Here is a 24,152-nt window from a genome sequence, read left to right on the forward strand (position 1 = left end):
TTTACTGTCTCCATAGTTTTGCCTTTTCCAGAATGTCATATGGTTGGAATCGAACAGTACACAGGTTTTCAGGCTGGCTTCTTTCACTCCATAATATGTGCTTAAAGTTCCTCCATGTCTTTTCATGGCTTGATTGCTGTTTCTCTTTAGCACTGAGTAATATTTCATTGGGTATGCCACAATTTATTTATCCATTCACCTACCAAAGGGCATCCTGGTTACTTCCTTTTTTTTTAATTTTTAAAGTTTGTTTATTTTTTTTGAGAGAGAGAGTGGATGTGGAGGCAGGGCAGGCGGGGCAGCAGGAGGGAGGGAGGGAGGGAGAGAGAGAGAGAGAGAGAGACAGACAGACAGACAGACAGAGAGATTGCCAAGCACTTCATGCTCAGTGTAGAGCCCAACACAGGGCTCAATCTCATGTACCATGAGATCATGAACTAAGCCGAAGTTGGATGCTTAACTGACTGAGCCACCCAGGCACTGTCTGTAGTAAGTCTTGAAGTTGGATAGTCTTTCAGCTTTTTTCCTATCCTTCAATATCATGTTGGCTCTTAAGTGTTTTTTGCTTCTCTTTATATAAGAATTGACATCTTGACAATATTGAGGGTTCCTATCTATGGCTATGGGATATATCTTAAATTCTTTGATTCCTTTCATTAAAGATTTTTGTTTGTTTGTTTTCTTCATATAGAGCTTGTACATATTTTTTTAGATTAATAACTTTCTTTTTTGGGAGGTCCTAATGTAAATGATACTGTGTTTTTCATTTCACATTTCACTTGTTTGTTACTAGTATCTAGAAAGGCAGTTAACTTTTGTGTATCAACCTTGTATGACACAGTGTTGCTGTAATTGCTTATTAGTTTCAGGAATGTTCTTGTGGATTCTTTCAGATTTTTCACAAGATGATCGTGTCATCTGAAATGGTTTGTTTTGTTTGTTTTGTGGACGGCATAGGATAGGTGGAGGAAAGCCTTCGTCACACACTCCATGAATCAGTGCAGTGTCATCTCTTCCCAGTGAGGGTGTCACCCCTCTCCCCTGTCTTCTCTGCAAAGTGTCTTGGGCTCCACAGATGACCTGAGGCTGCCCGTGTCACTGCTGCCCCCATGCAGGGCTCAGGCTCCAGGCTCCTCTTATCCCTCATTTGCTTTAAAACTCTCCTCTCTTTTTAAAATTCATAAATTAAGTTCTATTGCAGGTATGGTTGATATATACAGTGTTTTAGTAGTTTTACATGTACAACATAATGATTTGATACTCAGATCTGTTTTTTTTTTTTAAATCTTAAAACAAATTTTTTTGAATGTTTGTTTATTTTTGAGGGAGAGAGAGAGACAAGACAGAGTGTGAGCAGGGGAGGAGCAGAGAGAAAGGGAGACACAGAATCCAAAACGGGCTCCAGGCTGTGAGCTGTCAGCACAGAGCCTGACACAGGGCTCAAATTCACAAACTGGGAAATCATGGTCTGAGCCAAAATCAGATGCTTAACTGACTGAGCCACCCAGGCATCCCTAAAGTTGTTTTTTTTTTAATTGCAGTGGAAAAGAAGTCACAAAAAGTGGCTTTAGGTCATGGAAAATGTATGGAACAGGGACAGGAATTTACCAACCAGTACTTCTGTGAGATACCTTTTTTCTTTTTTTAAGTTTTATTTTATTTGAGAGAGAGAGAGACAGTGCAAGTGGGGGAGGGGCAGAGAGAAGGAAGGTGAGAATCCCAGGCAGGTTTTGCACCGCCAGCACAGAGCCTGACACGCGGCGCAAACTCCCCAAATTGTGTAATCGTGACCTGAGCCTAAACCAAGAGTCGGGCGCTTAACCGACTGAGCCAGCCCGGAGCCCCATCTCTGTGACATATCTTGAGTAACTACATAAGACCTGCTGAAGAGCCATCCTCTCTCTCCTAAAATAGACCAGGCAGCCTCTCCATATCTAGGGCATCCCTACATCACTGACTACTTCCTGGTGACCCTTGGGGTGTGTGTGTGTGTGTGTGTGTGTGTGTGTGTGTGTGTATAAAGTTATGTTTAAATTATTTTTGAGAGCATTGTTCTATAAGATACTGGGTTTTTTTTTCTTTAAATATTTGCTGAAAATGCATTTTATTATTTCTTCTTATGAAAAAATAGTATTTTTTAAAAAAAATCACTCAAATATAGCAGTTTTTCTTAGAATTAAAGTTAGTGACCAGAGCCTATATTGCATGTATAAATGTTAACATGTAGAAAAATTACTTTACATCATATCTGCTCCGTGGAAATTGTTTGTATGATTTAATGTATTTGAAGAGATTTATGTTGCTCTGTTTCCTTAAATAAAAGATTCCTGTGGAATATTTCAGGGTGAAAGAGGTCTAGAGAACTTCCCATTTTAGAAACAAAAGAAACTCACTGATTTTCCTTACCAAGAGTTATGGACAGAAAATACATGAAATTAGATCAGTAGGCTGCAAAATTCACCTTAAGTTCATTAAATATAATGCTTGCCTGGAATTCTCTTTTCTCACAGAAGTACTCTGTGTGTAGACTTCTCTTTGTAGAAACAAGGATCTGAGGTTGAAGGAGGATTTTAATTTCTTTATCAAAAACAATTTACTCTCTCATAAAAATAAATATCTTTTTAAAAAAATTAAAATTTTATTCTTTTGTGTCATTTAAAATTGTATCTCAGTGTTAAATTTCCCTTTTTAACTTGTCACGGTGGAGTCCTAGATGTGCATTGCAAGGTTAAACATTATTATTACTGATCTATGTGTCTTTGAAAGCATCTGACTTAGAAAGGAGATTTCTAATATATTAGTTTTTGGGTTTTTTTTTGGAGTCATTGTACATATGTTAAGCATGATAGATCTATTATACAATTTAAAAATGCCATTATGGGGCATCTGGGTGGCTCAGTTGGTTGAGTGTCCAACTCTTGATTTCAGCTCAGGTCATGATCTCAAGGTCATGAGTTTGAGCCATGTGCCAAGCTTTGTGCTGACAATATGGAGCCTGCTTGGGATGCTGTCTCTTATTCTCTCGCTGTCTCACCCTCTTCTCGTCCCCTGTTTGCCTGCGCTCTTGTGCATGCTTGCTCTTTCTCTCTCAGAATAAATAAACATTAACAAAAATAAAAACACCCTTCATTAAATATGTTTACAATATTCTGTACTTTTTTTTTTTTTAGAATTGGAAGACAATTGTAAATTATAAGCCTATACCAAATTGTACCTGAATTATTTTCAGTGCCAAGAATATTTCAGTATAGTTTTAGTTTAAAAAAAAAATAAATCAGCAAACTTAAAATTTAGGATGTGAAAATGATAGTTCTTTAATCCAATTATGTATAAAAACATTTTTTAAAAAGTAAGAAGATAATCTTCTATATAAAAAATCCCTGTAATTCAATAGAATATTTGGTATTATAGTAAGCAATGTAAGGGTATGGTAGAATCCTTTAAAACCTTAGAAATATGTTTGAAAGTCCTTTTTAAAGTACGATATTCTGTGTTACAGAGGCAAGACTGGAATGCATTGGTATTATAAAAGCCTTTTACCTGTGGAGAAGTTAAGGCAAACCACCAAGATAACATAATGTTTAAATCTTACTGCAGTTTTAAATTTTGGTATACAAAGTCATTAGCTTCAGAAAGCATAGAACTCTTTTGGAATTGTGCTAGCTTGCTTTCTAAATATACAAAGGAAAATAATTTTCTGATGAGGAAAAGCTAGTGTGACATTGGTGTTACAAAATTGAGATGTACCTCCTAGACTTGTCCAGGTTGAGAGAAGGGACATTTTTAACTTTTAGGTGAGAGGTAGGTGGAGAGATGTTCTTACTTGGGGAAAAACATGAGATTGGGATACAGAAGTCTGTTAACTCTATAATTAATAAACTACTTGAGCCATTGGGACAGCTGGGGGATTTTGACATCTAATTGAGTTAGGAGAGCAAACAACCATGGATTTCTGTCTTTTATTTATATCTTTTTGTCAGGTATTAGTTTTAAAGTCTGATATTTATATATGAGAGCCAAATAGAAAGATACTATGTTGAACCACTTGCATACAGATCTTTTGGGCGGTTGGGTTGAACTTCTTAAGTAATTAATTGCATTAACTTGTTGAATAGAATTTCTTTTTATTTAAAAATTTTTAATGTCTATTTTTGAGAGAGAGAGAGAGAGACAGAGAGAGTACTAGCAGGGGAGAGAGGAGGACAGAGGGAGAGGAGACACAGAATCTGAAGCAGGCTCCACACTCTGAGCTGTCAGCAGGTAGGCCGATGTAGGGCTCCAAGTCATGAACCGTGAGGTCATGACCTTAGCCGAAGTTGGATGTTTAACCTACTCAGCCACCCAGGTGCCCCATACTTGCTTTATTAAAAGAATATTTCAGTCATTTTGATTTTTATAGTAATTTTGGTAGAGACTTAAAAGAAACATTAGAAGATTTGACTTTATATTAATATTATAGAGCTTGGTTCGTAGATAGTTTATTTCTTGGATTTGGCGTAAGATTTTATGTAAATAAATACAAAAGTCATAGTGTTCTTAACCCTTTTTTATTAGTGTAAAATTTTGGTGAAGTAGTATAGGTCACTGCTGCCTTAGAATAGGTATATCGCCCTAAGCCTCCCTGTGTTTTGTTTAAAAAAATTTTTTTTAATTTTTATTTATTTTTGAGAGAGGGAGAATGCGAGCAGGGGAGGGGCAGAGAGAGGGAAAAAGAGGATTCAAAGCGGGCTCTGTGCTAAGAGCAGAGAGCCCAATGCTGGGCTTGATCTCTCAAACTGCGAGCCAAAGGTGGACGCTTAACCAACTGAGCCACCCAAAGCACCCTTTCCATTTTTAAGATTCTAGATTGGACTGCCCAGACAACAGTTTATTTGTACTGTATCTCATTTCACAGAGGATTTTTGGTGACTACTACTGTTGCTACTACTAATAAGCATTTATTAGGTGCATGCTTACTTTGAGCTAGACATATGATCTTGTCTAATTCCTACACAAATCCTATGAGGTGAGTATTATCTGTGTTTTGCAGTTGAGAAAATGATGCTTAGAGGAGTTAAGTAACTTGCCAAAATTTAACCTTCTAAGAGATGAAGCTAGAATGCAGATTTAGGAAATCTAATTTTTGCTCCTAATTTCTATGGGGGGGGGGGGGAGGGGGGGGTTGCAAACCAGAATTAAATGTCCAAACTGGGAAGAAAAAAGAAAAACAATGGAATTTCATGTCTTTAGGTCCCATGGCTTTTATGACTGGATCATGAATTTGACTCTGAATTCACTGTAGGAAAAAAAAATTGGAAGAGAGCAAAATGGGTATGTGAGAATACCACATAAAATCCTTTTCTTAGGACTTAATTCTCAAATAGAGTCCCTCTGTGGGAACCTCAAAAAAGAGTCTCTTTGGAAAGTGTTGGGAATAATTTCTTTAGTAATATTTCTTATAATATATCTGGTTACAGGTTCAATAGGACTGCTGCTTTCTGATCTCACAATGAAACTTGAGGCAATAATGTCAAAGCATGATTTGGTCAGAGTTCTGCGAGATACTATGATAGTATGGACCAAGCATGCGTGGTTTGGTATGATCCATGTATGAAATCCAGAATACTGAGAAGGATAGAACGATGGTTTGTATGTTTGCCAGTCAATCCTGAGTTTTGTATATACTTCAGAAATCAAATGAACACAGAGTAGAGTTAACATCTCTGTTCTGAAAATTGAGAAGCATAGACAAAGAACATAGTGATGATTCATGTTATTGAGTTCACAATTGAATGAGTATCCCAGGCTGCAGGACTGTTCTAGAAGCCAAGAAGGTAAACTTTAGTAAGAAGATATTTTTCAGTCCTGTGAAATGCAGCAGAGATGCCTGATTAGATGAGGACTGAAAAATTAAATTTCAGAAACAGGTCTTATGTATCTTAGTAAGTACAGTGTCAGTGCTGAGTGTTGTGGAATAGAAATCCCATTGTCTTGGATTCAGGATTGAGTACAAGATGAGGAAGTGGCAACTTTGTGTGTTGACTTCTCTTGTAGTCGAAGGTTGTAATGGGAAGGAGAGAACCTGAAGCTCAGGACCCCAGCATTGAAGGAGAAGTTTTGTTGAAGGACTTAAAGAGACTTGAGACTGTAGGCTAAGGACAAGGAACCAATTTAGAGGGAAATACTTAAGATAAAAAACAGTGATGATTGATATTGCAAGGTACACATGTTTGGGCCTGGAGGGGATGGAATTCAGACCATTGAGGGTGGCAAATAAATCAGCTCTACTGAAAAATAGAGTACCTACTTGCTACCTTCCCCAAGTCATTCAGAGAAGTATAGACATGGGGATAATGGGGTTTAGTCTAGAAAAGGTGGATGAAATCAGAATATGAATCAAGAGTGCATGACCCACTGAAGAGGTGACTGAGACCAGCAGCAGTTCTCCGCTAAACCCTGAAAATGAGAGCTGTCTTGGGAGCTGTAAATAAGGGGAACTGGGGGTGGAAGATGGGTTAAACTAGACAGTGACAGAGAAGCCAAGAATCCGAGCAAAAATAAAAATGTAAATTCATTTTGACACTTCTTCCAGTGTATGATTTTGCTTTTGTACCTAGTGACTCCTTCTACCTCAGGAGCTTGCTTACCCAGGAATACGTGTGGTGGAAGCAACAGGGAACTGGGTAGTAAGGAAGCTGGATTTGCACCTCTCGTACAGGAAGTTTGTTGTAGGCGGATATTTGAAACCCATTTAGAGTTGGCATGTGGAGTTAAAAGCTAAAGACTAAAGGCCTTAGGGACTGTGTTTGTTGTTGGAGACACATTGAAATAAAGAAAAGTAGAGGACACTCAGTGACTGAACTGTATTTACTGGCTGGGAAGGCACACAGCCTGACCAGATCAGTTCTCAGCATCCAAGGGGAGTGGATTTCAGGGCTGAGTGAAGGGAAGAGGAGAAAAAGGAAAGTGCTTTTCTATCATGTAAAGGGCTGGTTAAGAAAATGTCATCTACTCTGGGCATCAAAGAACAGCTTTTAGCCGATAGTACACCAGGAGCAGCAACAACTGAATAGATTGTGCAAGGTGCTGGAGCTCTTTGTGGGCAGAGAGCAGAAAGCCCATGGCAATGAAAGTAGTAGAGAAAAATCATAGAGGAAGGAAAATGCTCTGCCACTTACTTAATGTGGTAAAGGCCTGGTAGAAAAGGGGAGAAATTGTTTCATTCTATTTGTAAGTAATCAACATGTTTTCCCGGCCCTCACAGCCCAAAATCAAGAAATAGGAGCCACAATAACACCAGAAACTAGGGATTTCTTGAAAGTCTTGGTTTGGAGCTCCTCTGTTTCACCTGGGACTCCAGAAATGCCTTGTCCAAGTGCAGGCTCTGAGTGGCTAATGGATTTACTGTCTGGCTACTGTGCCAGCAGCCATGGGCTAGAAAGGTCCCTACTTTTGAGGCTGTTAACTCTTTTGTGGTCAAGATTCCTTTCCTTTTTGCCACTTTTCCTTCAATGGACAATTTTGTTTCTTGTGTCTAGTGGGCTCCCCCTACCACCAAGTCATCCACGGTGTGAGGGTCAGGAATCTTCTTCTCCTGATGGCCCATCAGTCTACCATGGTAAGATTGCCTTTGGGTTCAGGGCATGTGCCATGCCAGAATGGCAGATTTGTATAGATAGTACTTGGCAGAGCTTGTCTCTTGCTCTCTCAGCACTCCTTTCAACAAGAGCCCCATGGGCTTGTGTTCCTCTGCACCTATGGGATGAGCCTGAAACCAAGGCGTGGGAGTCATGGGAACCACTCAGTCTGGTTTGCAAACACACTAGGGGCTTAGCCCGCTTCTCTGCAGGGGTTGCTGCTGTTTTCCTCCTGGACAAGATTTTGTGTGATTTAGTTAAGCTGGTCTTCAGGAACTGTGGAGTACATATAGATAGAGAGATTAGGTCCTGATAAAAGGGTCAACCCTTGTATTTTTGTCTTTTGAGCTTTCTCTCTCTATGTCTTGGCAAAAGAAATAAGGAAGAAATGGTTTGAACCCATCATTACTGGCTTCTGATTTTTCTGGCTCTGTCAGAAAGGTCATTTGTGTGGATACTTGTTACTAGTTATGATACTTAATAAGAGTTTCAGGAACGCATTTAATAGTTTCTCGTACGTATGCAATCGTTTTTCTCAAGCAGATTTGGTTTTTAATCACAAATCCTGCATTAAGAATGATAATAGTCTAACATTTTTGAGATCATCCTGACAACTGAATTTATACCCCATTTGTAAAGAGGCTGTCACTAATTGTATCTGCTTGCATCTTGTGTAACCTGTGAGCAATTTGGAGGGAACAGATTCATTTTCTTCATTCCTCTGTTCGTTATGCTTACTGTGTAGTAGACATGCAGAAGTGGAGATAGTAACAATAATGAATAGAAACATGGAGTTTCTGGAACTTGTATTCTGATGGATCTTCAAACGATTCTTGAGGGACGTGTGTGAGGGAGGAGAGTTTTGAAATGGGCATATGGAATGGTCTGTTAGGGTTCCCCAGAGAAGCAGAGCCAACAGGATCCATATAGAGAGAAAGAGATTTATTATAAGGAAGTCCTAAGATGTGCACCGCACAAGCTGGAGATCTAGGAGAACTGATGGTGTAGTTCCAGTCAGAGTCCAGAGGCCTAAGAATTGTGAGTGCTGATGGCATATGATTCAGTCCAAAAGCTCGCAAGCTTAAGACTCAAGAAGAGCTGATGTTTCAGTTTGAGTTGACTGGAACTCAAAGTTGGCAGGAAAAGACGGATGTCCTGGCTCAAGCAGTCAGACTGGAGGGCTTCCTTCTTATTTCAGGGAAGGTTAGACTTTTTGTTCTAGTCAGACCTGGAACTGATTGGTTGAGGGCCATCCACATGAGGGAGGGCAGTGTGCCTTACTCAGCCTTTGATGCAAATGTTAATTTCAAAAACACCCTGAGACACACCCAGAATACTGTTTGACCAAATGTCAGTTAACACCCACCCCCAGCCTAGTCAAGCTGACACACAAAATTAACTGTCATAGACAGTTTCTACTTCTACAAGTAGTTTATAGTATAAACAGCAGTGTAATCACTTTAAAGCATCATGAAATAGGCCCTGAACTTCTAAAATTGTTGAACTAGAAATTACTCTCCCACTTTCCAGGATTATTTTCATTTGAAGTTGACCTAGTATATGTTATTAAAAAACTATTCAGGTGTTAACAAACTTGACTCTTCTTAGTGATTGAATCACTCTTGTGCAGAAACCCTTTGCTGCAGTGGAAAAAAAGTGCTGTTGGTAAAAGAAGGGATGTCAAATGTAGTACAGGACTGTTGAGTTAAATTTTTTTAAAAAAGTACAGTAGCAATGAACTGCCATGCTGCTGTATTATCTCTCCCTATATGTAGTGCTGATTTCTGATCTTTCTGAATTGTGTTCAAAACAAATGATGGTCTGTGAATGCAAAAATACTAGTATTTTGTGATAGCCTTTTAAGTTATAAAAACTCATATCATTGAAAAAATGCCTAGATTCATAAAATGATTTTTACTGTCCACATATTCCTTTACTTACGTGTCCCATCATTTATCCTTTATCACTAAAATTGTTTACTGTTTAATGATGCAGTGAATATTCTTGTTTATAAGTTTTCTACATAGCTCTCTCTCACTTTTTTTTTACAGTAAATATTGTGCAGTTAATAAATAAATGGAGTGGAGCTGTGTCAGTGTCTAGTTTTGAATAGGTTTAATAAATATTGCCTAATTGCTTTTATTTATACACTCTTATATAAAATATTAATAATAACAGCTAACTTGTATTGAGTGCTAGGTAGAACCTGGGCTTTATATGGATTTTTTCATTCGATCCTCAAAATAACCATGTGAGGGAGGTTAAGTGTCCTTAAGTACCTTGAGTACCTACTATGTGCAAAGCACTGTGATAGGCAAGGGGATTATAGGAATGAGCAAAGCAACCATTGTTGATGCCCACATTCTAAAGGAAAAGGACAGCGACTATTCTCAGTTTATTTGTAATTGTGAGAAAGACTGAAAGAGGAATTTAGGCTACTTTGAAAGTGTATCACACAGGGTATGGGGCGCGGTGTGTGACAAGAAAACAATTATCATTGAAAAAACACCTTTACAGCCTAAGTTGAGTAGGACATATGGGGGAAGGAAGTGTTTTAGGTTGAGGAGGCAGCATGTGTGAAGGCCTTGAGGTGGTAAAATGGGGGCATGTTCAAGGAACTGCAATTAGATGAAATGTGACTGGAACTATGAGGTGTCCTAGAATAGCTCAGGGTGAGACTGGGGCTAGATCACACAGGGTCTTTTTTGGTCATATTAAGGATTCTGTACTCTGTCCTCAAAATACTGGGAAACGTTTGAAGTATTCCAGGTAGAGGCCCTAGTGGATTTACTTTTTAAAAAGAACACTTTGGCTGCCATATGGACAATGGGTTTGTAAGGTATACAGTTTCCTATTTGCTCTGTAATTTTCATCAGCCCTTTTAATGTCAGTTTGATAGGTAGAGGTGCTTACATTTCTTAAAAAGAAGCCAACTGAAATCTGTAATCATGGGGGTTGATGCAGGGGTTGGAGCTGTGGCTTGGGGGAGAAGGAGGGGATGATTCAAGGTTTAGAAGAAACTCTCGATCTCTTCCGTCACGGTGTCCAGAAGACTAAGTTTGTATTTGAGAAGGATATGTTGCCCAGCAGATCTGATGTGTGAACAGTCTGAATTTGGGGAGCTGCTTTCTGTCATGATGCTTGCCGCCATCCCATCTGGTGTTCAATGATCACATCAGAAAGGATGTCATTTAAGGGTCTTACTAAAAGATTCTGAGGACTCTGTAGATTGACAAGACACGGTTTGGGGGAGAAACGTAGATATAAGGTTATTTTTATTTTATTGTATGATTTCTGTCTCTTTTTATCTGCCTCGTGATGCCAGTGAAACTAAGACGGCTGTCTGGCATGTGCATAGGTTGGTTGTTAGAGAGCCTCTTATGGTTTTCACTTACCTTCTCTAGACAGCTCTTCCAGTAAGTTACCAACCTCCTATTTTTTCTTCTAAGATTCAGACAGTAAATTACAACCCATTTCTTACAATTGTAGTTCCATAAAAGGTACACTTCTATTTGTTCTAATTTTTCCTCTTAAATTTTAGTTTCAAGAAACAGAGCTTTTAAAAAAAATTTTCCTGCTTTTGATCAAGTTAAAAAATTTTAACTGAAAAATTTTAATATATAAACTAAGGAAAGGTTAATAGCCCTTACCATAGAAATCCTTTCCGTTTACCCTCTTTGAATCTTTTCATGATCTCAGAAGGGAAAAAGAGATGGAAAGTTTGTAAAAATATTAATATATTTTGTAAAGCTTTCTGTATTCTAAAATGTATTGTGTGGATCTTGTCTTGTAGTGGAATCATGACACAGACTTATGTGTTCAAATGATCATGCTGCTTTTTACTTTGATTACTCAGAAGTAAGCTTGAGTGCAGCAAAGCTCTAAAAATTACAAGTAGAGTGGGTTGTGTTTTGAGGTCTTTAATCATTATAAACTAAAGTGAAATAGAAAAGTTCCCTCAAGATACTGTTTTGGGATGTGATTTTACATTGTAGGTATTTATACTTTGGTTTTCTTTCTTTTTTTTTTTTTTTTAAACGTTTATTTATTTTGAAGGGAGGAGGGGCAGAGAAAGAGGAGAGAGAATCCCAAGCAGGCTCTGCCCTGTCAGTACCAATGCGGAGCTTGATCCCACGAACTGTGAGATCATGACCTGAGCCAAAATCAAGAGTTGGACACTTAACTGACTGAGCCATCCAGGTGCCCGTTTGTTTTTATTTCTAATCATGTATGTGATTTTGGGATTATTTCATTACGTGAACAAGATTTATAAAAGTGAAAGAAATAGTTCATCATAGTATTAATATTTTAACAATAATCTTCTGTACCTGCCTTAGGAAGAGATAAAATTTTTTTTTCCTTTTATTCTTTAAAACAAAACAAAATAAAACTGAGCTAATTTAAGCAGGCAGTTTCTGGGAAAACAAAGGCTTTGGTCTACATGCTTTTGATAGTAGACATTGTGACCATATCATGTATGCTTTCTTAATAATGTCTGACATTATCAGATTGATTAACTCAGCACGGGGCCTAATCAGATTTAACTGTGGTTGGCAGCTGTACACTAGAAGAATAGTTAATACAGAGGAGGAATAAAATTAGTTTTTTAATAAGCTGTGTTAAATAAAAAACTAAAAAAAGTATCAGGAGTGTTCATTATTTCCCATTGACATGTAAAACTGTTGTGTTCACACAGTATCCTTCTCAAATCCATGCTGACGTATATTTTCAAAGATTGGCTACTGCCAGAATATACACATGCTGATAATAAGATTTGCATTTGATAATTGATGGTGTAGGTTTCAGGGAGTTATGATTTCCTGCAGGCTTCAGAGGTCAACATTTTTATCTATGTAGTGTGTTCATTGTGTAAACGTCATAGATTATCCAACCCATCTAAGAACTAGAACCAAAACCTCTGCTTACTTTTCCTAGAATCAACATATTTCTTTAAAAACTTGGTCTTTGCTGGTTCCTGGGTAGCTCGGTCGGTTGAGCATCCATCTTTGGCTCAGGTCATGATCTCCTGGTTTGTGAGTTTGAACTCGCATTGGGCTCTGTGCTGACAGCTCGGAGCTTGGAGCCTACTTCAGATTCTGTGTCTACCTCTCTCTCTGCCCCTCCCTTGCTTGCACTCTGTCTCTCTAAAATAAATAAACATTTTTAAAAAATGCAGAAGTAATCCTTTTCCTCAATGCTTTTTAAAAATATAATCATGAAAAGTTAATAAATGATACATAAGAAAGAGTCCTAAAGTAAGGAGTTGTGATTCTGATTCTGCTATTAACTTTAACCAGGGCCATAGAGTTGAATTAGATACATTCACCAAATGTTAAGTGAATGCCTACCATGTGTGGGTCACTCAGGGCTCTGTGGTTAGGACCAAAACAGCAAAGATTTTGACCTCATTCAAAGCGCTATTTTGATGTGCTGGAGATTCTCTGTTAAGGATAACAGCCATTAATTATACATTGAGGACTGATTTTCAAAATATTATGAGAAGTGGGCATAACAAAAACAGTCCATTTCTAAATTGTGTTGCATAAAGTATTTGCACCGAATTTTCTGCTTCACGTGGTGTGACACCCAGCTTTTTAGTATGTTTTCTAAAGCTGTTGAGCTAATAAAACTTGCAGTGACTATTCAGATTTTAGTCAGATGTTATTCAGAATTAAAGTAACAAAATAACTGAGTGGAAAAGTTTGCAAATTGTATGGAACAGTTTCTCCTGGGAAAGACTAGCTGTATTTCAGAGAGCAGTTTTCCAAAAAAAACATGCATTAAAGTGTACTTAGATGCCTTGTATGTTAACACATAATCATTTATATACATGTATGAGAAATAATATGTATTCAATTTCTCATGTTGCTTAAGATTTCTAAGCAATTAGAAACTTAATTAGTACAGCGTCATGACTAGTTTGAATCCCCAAAATTAAATATATTTTTAGTTTAGGGAAAAAAGCAATTTCTTTCATTTTTAAGGTCCAGTGGCCCCTAACAGGTCCTTATTGTAAGATCATACAACTTTTAAACATTTGGTAAGTCCCTGAATATGTGATACTAGAGAACTTACTCAACCTTAACTGTAATCTTATGGATGAGAATGAGAGTAAAAATATTCCAGATCAAAGAGAAGTTATTTTGAGGAGTTTTAAGTGCAAGTAAATGGAAGCTTATAATAAACATGGCTATTTAGCTGTCATTGTAGCTTTATTTTAATGTAAAATATGTCTAAGACATGTTGTAAGTACACAGAAACATTTGTTGAATTGAATTAAATGTATGTTTCCTAGATGTAGCTTCCAAAAGATATTGAGCAGTTGTTGAACTAAGTAATCACATGATCAGTATTAATTTATGAAATTGGAAGCTAATTTAGAATAAAAAGAATTGATTTGTGGCAGAATTCAGCAGTGAATTTTGTTTAAATGTACTCTTAAAACCTAAATTGCCAAGACTCTGGCTGTATAGAACCAAGCACAGCAGTATTAGATATGATCTACGACTTGCTGATAGTTTATTTAAAAACATATTCATATACTCATTTTGTGTTTTTTTTTATCATAAATCATTCACTATACTAAATTGTCAATTTTTAGTATTATTGGACTTTACATATACTTTGAGTCATTGTGTAAGTTTTTAAAGGGTAGGAGCACACTGTTTAACTTGTTTTCTGTTATAAACATGCTTTTAAAACGACTATCATTTAAAAAAATTATACTGTCTTTAATTTTCAGGTAATAAAGTGACAGATTCCGTTCAGTAGTTGAGGGGTAATTTAAGGAAACACTTACCCTTCTCTCTTGGATACCTCTGTTAACACTCATTCACTGATGCTTAAAATCAGTTATAGTCAGCAGTGCCTTTCACTCACCTATTAGAAGGCCATAAATGCAAATAAGTGTGGGAAAGATACATGTTTGACTTATTGCCACATTAAGATTCAAATCACTGATACCAATCTCTTTTCTTAGGAGGCTTTGATGGAGAAGAGAACACAGTGGGATAGGATGGAGCTTGTAGCAAAGGTGGGCTATGGGTACCAAAGATAAATAACCTGTCATAACCTATTTTAAAATTTTGCCAATGCACTCCCTGTGTTTAAGTCCCTTAACAGTTGTGGGATGGGTTTTGATTAACCCTGTCATTTGCAGCTCTTTCTGGTATTCAGAATTGCACCCTGAAGGTATTTTGTTATGGGGAGATTTTTGATAGTGCTAATATTCTTTGAGAAGTATAAATGTTGTACATATACCATAGCCCCCCTTACCCTTACAGTGAAGACCTGATATGGGTCAGAATCACATTGGTCTCAGTTTTAAGTGGGGAGTTTTGAGGGATTTTGAACGGGACTAGGCATGAATGTGCAATCTCTTTGATCCTTAAAAAAATTTTTTTTCTAAATGTGTGTTTGTGAGAGAAAGCGTGAGCTGGGGAGGGGCAGAGAGAGAGGGAGACACAGAATCTGAAGCAGGCTCCAGGCCCTGAGCTGTCAGCACAGAGCCCAACGCAGGCTGGAACTCACAAACCATGAGATCATGACCTGAGCTGAAGTTGGATGCTTAACCAACTGAGCTACCCATGTGTGCCCCTCTTTGATCTTCTTAATTCACATTTTGAACTTTTTTTTCCTTTCTGTATTTGGAAGTTGAAAGTGTTCAGGTTGTTTACTTGGAAAGCCTCTTATAGACCTAAGAGCAGCCCTCGTTACCCATTTGTCTTATTCACTCAGAAATGGTGCCTTCTTTTAGTGGCACTTGCCATAATTGTCCTAACACATGTTTGACATGTAACCCACTGCTTGGGCTCAGTGAATATTTGTTGAATACAGTAGGGAATATTGGAGACTCCACTTTTCTATGTTTGCTTCCTACTGTCCTTTTCTGTGTTTACTGGATCTGCTTTTTTTTTTTTTTTATTCATGTTACCTTCTCTCTTCACATTCAGAATTCCCATAGTGGGTCAAGTTGGTCAGTGACCATTCAATCTGGGGTGACCAGAAAGCAGAGTTATTACACCAGTTATCACTGAGACCCCCAGTTTCTCTTCCCTTCAACCTTTCGAGGGTTGCCTTTCCCTGGGGTGTGGAGTTCTATTCTAATTGGCTGTGGCTTTCGTAAATGGCTTGCCAGACCCAGAGCTTGAGGAATCAGTCACTTATGGGTAGGCAGAGATTATAATGATGACTGTTGGTAGAGCCTAAATGGAGAAATATATTTTATCTTCTACACGTGCTATTTATACATTAACTCAGAAACAGTTTTTATGGGGGGGTATATAAAATGCAGAAAGTGTATATATTTGTATTGTGAAAGTTAAAATTAAAACTTTAATGAAAAGTTTATATTTTTGTTTAGAAGAATGATTTTTAAGTTTTCATAGTTACTTTACTTATATCTACTTATGTTTAAGTATACCTGTATATCCATATTTAGGTACATCTACTTATAGGAATATTTTTTCTTGATATACTAATAACTATATCTTCCTGTGTCCATCTTGTCTTTACAATTATTACAATTGTGATCTAACATTGATAAAAATAAACATGTATAAGGAAATAACATCTATTTTCTTAAATTTTCTATATTTTTAATGATAAGAATAACCAGAAAATCTTGTGAATAGAAAACTCTGTTTCTGAAAATTCCATTAGGGGTAACATTAGATATCTGCTAAATCCCTTAGAAATCTTTGAAGTACAGATAGTTTGAATTATTTTTATTGAAGAAATATAGGCCAGATTTTCAAAAGTAGCTTCATTGTTTTTTCATGAAGTAAATATTAGCTGCTATTCAGTGAGTAATTTCTTTGTACCACGGATAACTTTGGATGTAATTTTAATTCATTCTCCAGATGATTCACAAGATTGGGGGAATTATTTAAATTTTGCAAATGAATCTCAGGTTTGGGATTTGGCCACTTGTTCTCCAAGTTGTATGACTGGCAAGGAAGAAGAGCTGAGGCTTGAACCCATCTCCATCTTATTCCAAAGCTCAGCCCTTTCCCTTAAGCTGTATTTAATTTCTGTTGTCCTATACAAATGACTACATTGCAGTGAATGAAAAAAAAAATAGTATCATTTTTGGTCCTTCTGAGAAATTTTTTTATTACATCGCATTTTGTGAGCTTTCATCTAGGTCCTTCTGTCATCCGTGTGTAGATGTTAGAAGATGAATGTTCAATGTAATGAATTAAGTATGTAAAACCATTAGTCTAATGACACAATGACACAGGCTTACCTTCTAATGTTATTACGTATCAGCTTCTGTACTGTTGTGAGCAATTTTCTTTGACTCCCACCATATATTTAATATAAACAAAGCAAGCACATATAAATATAATTCTCATGTTGGAGGCCCTTGGGTGGCTCAGTTGGTTGAGCATCTGATTCTTGATTTGGGCTCAGGTCATGATCTCAAGAGCTGTGAGATTGACCGCTGCATCAGGCTGCACGCATGGAGACTGCTCAAGATTCATTCTCTCTCTCCCTCTGCCTTCCTCCCTCTCTCTGTCTCTGTCTCTTCCCCCCTCTCTGAAATATAAATAAATAAATAAATCTCATGTTGATAGCTGATAAATTCATAGGCTCTTTTGGGAGATAATACTCTAGCAATTTGGGTTCACTTTATCTAAATTGTAAATAAAATTCGCTTTGAATGTTCGACGGTAACACTGTATTTGATTAACCCAAGACTAGTATTCTACGGTGTGAAATCTAGAGTTTTATCTTCTTTCAGGATAAAAATTATATCTTTATATGTGAACAAAATTGATTTAAAGTGAAGTTAAAAAGTACAGTCAGTATACTTTCACAAGTAAGGAATGTGAAATTAACTGGGTTCAACTTACTATACTAAACACATATTACATTATCATTTGTAGGAGCCATGATAAAAAAATTGCAGCAGTGAATTAACTTGGTAATGGGCTAGGTTAATTTGTAGAGAAAAGATTCAGGCCAAGATAAGTAAGAATGTGGAGGAGCTGTAAAATAGTGATATAAGTATATCAGAAAAGGCAGAACTTGGAGAGGGCTAAAGTTCATGTTTCATCAGATTGAATATTAGAAGCCAAGGGAGTCCAGAGATAGCTTCATACTTTTTGGGACAGCTAGGACAGGCTGATTTTTCTCGTTAAAACTGTTATGCAAAGAGAAGTTAATAAATGTCACCCTTTGACACTCACCCCTCAGTGCAGATAGATAGGTGATGTTCCAAATTACCCCTAGGGCAACCAATAAAAAGTTTTTTTCTTACTAGAAAAATTGGAACTTAGGAAACGCAGGCTTTGAAAATGGTCACTTACTCCCAAAATTTGTAACTAGGAAGGGGGAAGAGCTGAGACTCGAATCCACCTCCATCTTATTCCAAAACCCATGTTCTTTCCTGTTATGTGAGGATTAAAAGCATATGCCAAATCATGCAAATTTGCAGGCTTTCAAAAATTTAGGTCTGTGAGTGTCAAAGTGTGGTCTCCAGACCAGCAGCATTGTCACTTGGTAACTTGTTACAAATGTAACTAAAACAGAAACTTTGGAAGTGGAGTCAGCAGTCTTTTAACAGGCCCTCCTGGTAATTCTCATGCAAGCTGAGTTTGAGAATCACTGCCTTAGGATCTTTGCAATTTGGAACCTTAACACAGATAAGAAGGGTTCTGTATAATGTAGGGCTTTTCCTACTTAGAGTGGTGTTAGGGATAAACTCATTTTGTGACTAGTTGATTGTAATTCAGGTACAACCTGAATTAACAACAGTTTCCTCCTTTTCAGTCCCATGTAGGGAAAATTTTTAAAAAACAATCCAAACAATACATGTGGTCAAATTTGATTTATCTGATTTACCTATTTAAAAAAAAATAGCCATCAGGGTGCCTGTCTGGCTCAGCCAGTAGACCACTCACTTGACTCTTGATCTTGGGATCATGAATTCAAGCCCCACACTGGGTGTGGAGCCTACTCAAAAAATAAGCTAAAATAGCTATCAGCCTTAATGTTTCTACTCTAGACTTAATTAACTATGTTCAGGGAGTTAGAATTTGGGTAAGAACTACATAAAATTTATATTAATCAAAGAAAGAGACCATTTTTTTTTAATAAAAGAGAAGTAACTAATTTTAATGAATTATATGTAATTTTAACAATGTAACTAATCTGTTATTGGCCTTATTTGTGCTTATAAAATTTTGGATAGTTTAATCAAGAAATTTTGCTAAAATAGTATAAAGTATTTCATTCTCTCCCAGCGCTTCAGTAAAGAATCTTTGTACTGACTGGATATTTGATTGTATTAAGAGATTATTAGTCATTTGTATATGTGTAAGAGAGTGGATGATACTTTGGGTATGTTTAATAGGGGACTATTTGTCTTTTGAAGATACATAATTTCATCTGTAAATATTTCAGTATGTATCTCATATTTGCTCTAAAATAATTGGAATGGGGATAATAAGAGTTAATACATGGGGGTAGAAGGGTAACATGGTCAATCATGGGTCTGAATGTTTGTTTCTTTACCCTCCCCGTTTATATGTTGAAATCCTAATGCCTGATATAAGGTATTAGGCGATAAGGCTTTTAGGAGGTACTTAGGTAATGAGGATGGAGCCCTCATGAATGGGATTAACGTTTTTATAAAAAGAGACCTCACAGATCTTCCTAACCCCTTCCACCTGGGAAGAACACCATGGCGGCTCTGTGAGGTTCTAGTAATAACCTAGGAAGAGAGCATTCACCAGAACACCACCATCCTGGTGCCTACATCTTGGACTTCTCGGTCTCCAGGACTGTGAAAGATAAATTTCTGTTGTTAATAAACTATCCAGTCTGTGGTATTTGTTAGAGCAGCCTGAAGACCAAGACAAGGAGTATATAAGGATATATTTTTTTCTCTAAAAACATGCTTGTAATGTTTTTTTTCCCCTAAATTTCTTAATGTTTATTGATTTTTGAGAGAGAGGGAGAATGAGCAGGCAAGGGGCAGAGAAAGAGGGAGACTGAAGCAGGCGCCAGTCTCTGAGCTGTCAGCACAGAGCCCAGTGTGGGGCTTGAACCCACGAACTGTGAGATCATGACCTGACCTTAAGTCAGATGCTTAACTGCCTGCGCCACCCAGGTGCCTCTGCTTGTAATATTTTAAAGTGTAAGGTTGGAAAGAAGAAAAACTAACAATGATGTTAACTCAGCACCTTCCTCACACAAGGAAGGCTTGGTTCTTTGGCTAACATTCCTGGCACGCATACCTTATAGTGTCAAAAGAAAACTTCCCTGAGCAAAAAGCCGTTTGATACACTGCCATTGGTAGATATAAATTTCCAGTTGTATAATTAGGAAATAACAAAAGCAAATCAGGAAGAAAAACTATGAAAAATGTCACTTTAAAATACCATACCATGGATACAAAATTCATATATAAAAATTTGTCACTTTTCTATGCACTGATAATGAAGTAGCAGAAAGAAAAATGAAGAAAACAATTCCATTGGACACAACAAATGAATAAATAAAAAGCGGAAATAGACCCATAAATACAGAGACCAATCTGATGGTTGCCAGAGGGGAAAGGGTAGGAGAATGGGCAAAACAGGTGAAGGAGAGTGGGAGATAAAGGCTTCCACTTAATGACTAAGTCATGGGCATAAAAGGTACAGCTTAGGAAATATAGTCAATGGTATAATAGTGTTGTATGGTGACTGATGGTAGCCATTCTTGTGAACATAGCATAATGTATAGACTTGTTGAATCACTGTGTTAACACACCTGAAACTATGTAATGTGTGTCAACTATACTTCAATTAAAAAATGTATTTAAAAAAATATCATTTGCACTTGCACCAAAAAGAATGAAGTACCTAGGAAAAAACTTAATCAAGGAGATGAAAGACCTTTACTCTGGAAACTATGAGACATTGATAAAAGAAGTTGAAGGTGACACAAATGGAAAGATATACCATGCTCATGGATTCGAAGAATTAAGACATAAAAGGCATCTAGATTGGTGAGGAAGAAGTAAAACTGTCACTCTTTGCAGATGACATGATACTGTACATATATAGAATATCCTAAAGACTCCATCAAGAAACTGTCAGAACTGATAAGTTCAGCAAAGTTGCAGTATACAAAATTAATACAGTAAAAAACAGTAACTTGTTCTTTGTTCTGCAAGACAAGCAAACATTTCTAATAAATTGATAAATGAGTCATGTCTTACAGTATAAGTAGTATGTGACACCAAATGTCACAAGATCACAGCTGAGCCAGTGGTGGTTGAAATTTGTTTTGTTATATACGAGTGCTTTGGGTTACAAGCATGTTTCCAGAATGAATTATGCTTACAAACCAAGCTTTTACATATATAGAAATCATTTGCATTTCTATACACTAATAATGAAATAGTAGAAAGAGAAATTAAGGAAAGAGTCCCATTTACAGTTGCACTGAAAAGAATAAAATACCTAGGAATAAATTCATCCAAGGCGGTGAAAGACCTATATTCTGAAAACAAGACGTTGGTGAAAGAAATTGAAGATGACACAGACGAATGGGAAGGTAGACCATGTTTATGGATTGGAAGAATTAATATCAAAATGTCCATACTACCAAAAGGGATCTACAGATTCAACAGTCTCTATCAAAATGCCAATAGCATTTCACAGAACTAGAACAAATAGTCCTAAAATTTGTATGGAACCACAGAAGACCTTGAATACCCAAAACAATCTTAAGAAAGAAGCTGGAGGTATCACAATCCCAGATGTCAAGACATATATACTACAAAGCTATAGTAATCAAAACAGTATGGTACTTAGATAAAAATAGACACACAGATCAATGAAAGAGGGTAGAGGGCCAGAAATAAAGCCACCTTTATATTGTCAGTCTCCAAAAAGGAGGCAAGAATAGACAATGGGAAAAGAAAGTCTTGTCAATAAATGGTGTTGGGAAAACTGGACAGCTACATGCAAAAGAATGAAACTGGATCACTTTCTTACACCATACACCAAAATAAACCCAAAATGGATTAAAGACCTGAATGTGAGAACTGAAACCATAAAACTCCTAGAAGAAAACAGGTAGTAATCTCTTGGACATCAGCCTTAGCAACATATTTATGGATATGTATCCTCAGACAAGGGAAACAAAAGCGAAAATAAACTATTGAAAAAAAGTTTTATACATCAACATAAAAAAAGCAACCTAGGGAATGGGAGAAGGTATTTGCAAAAGGTATATCCAATAAGGGATTAATATCCAAAATATGTGAAGAATTTCTGCAACTGAATATCAGACAAAACAAATAATCTGATTTAAAAATTGGCAGAAGACTTGAATAGATATTTCCCAAAGAAGATGTACAGATGGCCAACAGACATATGAAAAGATGCTCAACATCACTCATCATCAGGGAAATGCAAGTCAAAGCCACAGAGATCTCACCTTACACATGTTAGAATGGCTAGTATCCAAAAGACAAGTAAAAGTGTTGGCGAGGATGTGGAGAAAAGGGAACCCTTGTACACTGTTGGTGGGAAGGTAAATTAGTACAACCATTGTGGAGTTTGTTCAAAAAGTAAAAATATGAATACCATATGATCCAGTAATTCCACTAATGGAATTTACCCAAAGAAATGAAAACCCAAAGAAAATGAAAACACTATTTCAAAAAGAAGAATGTACCCCTCTCTTTACTGTAGCTTTGTTTACAATAGCCAAGATATGGAAGCACCCAAGTGTTCATTGGTAGGTGAATGGATAAAGAAGTTGTAGTGTGTATGTATATGAATGCATGCATGTAGACACAAACTAAGCTATGAAAATGAATGAAATTTTTGTCAGTTGCAACAACATGGTTGGACCTAGAGGTATTCATTATGCTTAGGGAAATGAGTCAGACAGAGAAAGACAAATACTATATAATTGTACTTATATGTGGTATCTAAAAATAACCACAACAAATGAACAACAACAACAAAAGAAAACAAACAGAGTTATAAATATAGAAAACAAACTGGTGGTTGCCTGTGGGGAGGTGGGTGAGGACTATAAGTGATATAGATAAAGAAGATTAAGGGGTACAGACTTTCAGTTACAAAATAAATAAATCATAGAGATGAAAAGAAGAGCATAGGGAGTGTAGTCAATAAAATTGTATTAACATTATATGACAGATAGTAACTACACTTATTGTGGTAAACTTTGAGTAATGTAAAGCATTGTTGAATCACTAGGTTGTACACCTGAAACTAATCTAGCATTGCATGTATATTATACTATAATAATAAAGAGGTATCGTAGTATGTTACCATAAATGATAAAAGAGGGTGCCTTTTTAGACCCCATACTTAAAAGATCTTTTTGATTATTTTTTAAATAGACACATTAGCTGAATACTGTGGTATTTTATTTTGTTTTTTTTTTATGGTTTACTTATTTATTTTTGAGAGAGAACGCAAGTGGGGCAGGGGCAGAGAGAGAGAGGGAGAGAGAGAATCCCAGGCAGGCTCCATGCTGTCAGCCCAGAGCCCAGTGCAGGGCTCAAACCCACAGACCATGAGATCATTACCCGAGGCACAATCAAGAGTTGGAAGCTTAATCAGTTGAGCCACCCAGGCACCCCTGTGGTATTTCAAATGCTTGCTATTTAGTTTTAAAATGTCCAAGTATTTCTTAATATTTAGTTAAACTCAGGAGACTAAAAGAAACGACACCTGCCAATAACATTACAATTACAGCCTTTCATTATCAAATTGTAATAAGTTGTTTTATATTTCCATTTTAGGAATATAAACCTTCTGTAAAAGTGGTTTTCCTTTATGTAATAAAATTTTTCCTTAAAATGCTGTTACACTTTTGGGTAAAGTTGATTGATAGACTGTTAATTTCTCTTGTGATGTGTGTGTGTGTATGAGCGTATTCAGAATAAACTAAAGAGGACTCATTTGAAACGTTTCTAAAGGAAAATTTGAGTTCAGTAACAAGTGAATATAAAAAACATTCTTTAAACTTTTTAAAAAACGTTTATTCATTTTTGAGAGATCACGGGTGGGGGAGGTGCAGAGCGGGGCAGGGGACAGAGCATTCAAAGCAGGCTCTGCACTGACGGCAACAAGCCCGATGTGGGGCTTGATCTCACGAATCATGAGATCGTGACCTGAGCTGAAGTTGGACACTCAAAACCAGCTGAGCCATCTAGTCGCCCCAAGTATGAAAGACTGGTTGGTTTTAAAATATATGCATAGGAAGTATTTGTCACCACAAAACCCAAATATGTATTTACTATCTCGTAGAGTTAAGATTGGTGACTACAAAGTAGCAGCCACTTGTATCTAATAGGTCAGTACAGTAAATGTGGGAGCACTTAAATTAGATTATGGGTTATTTCCTGAAGCTATCCAGGCCACGTGGAGCCCAAGGCTTGCTGTCTCTACTAGTCTAGGTCACTGTTTCTCAGACTGGAATGCATGTAAGAATCACCTGGAGATCTTGTTAAAAAGGCAGACTTTCTTTTTAGTAGGTGTAGTGTGGGGCCTAAGA

At 36.9% G+C, this 24,152-nt stretch overlaps 1 protein-coding gene and 1 long non-coding RNA gene across 4 annotated transcripts in view; both read left to right on the plus strand.

Moving 5' to 3' along the window:
- The window catches only part of LOC125922024 (ubiquitin-conjugating enzyme E2 E2), a 368,037-nt gene that overhangs the window by 60,314 nt on the left and 283,571 nt on the right, over positions 1-24,152 (plus strand). The gene's annotated exons all lie outside the window — the stretch shown is intronic.
- LOC125922026 (uncharacterized) lies at positions 658-22,502 on the plus strand. The gene is made up of 2 exons (XR_007457559.1): positions 658-5,624; positions 14,596-22,502. It is a non-coding gene; the product is annotated as an uncharacterized LOC125922026 (long non-coding RNA).

The sequence above is a fragment of the Panthera uncia genome, chromosome C2 (genome assembly GCF_023721935.1).
Source record: "Panthera uncia isolate 11264 chromosome C2, Puncia_PCG_1.0, whole genome shotgun sequence".
NCBI lineage: Eukaryota > Metazoa > Chordata > Mammalia > Carnivora > Felidae > Panthera > Panthera uncia.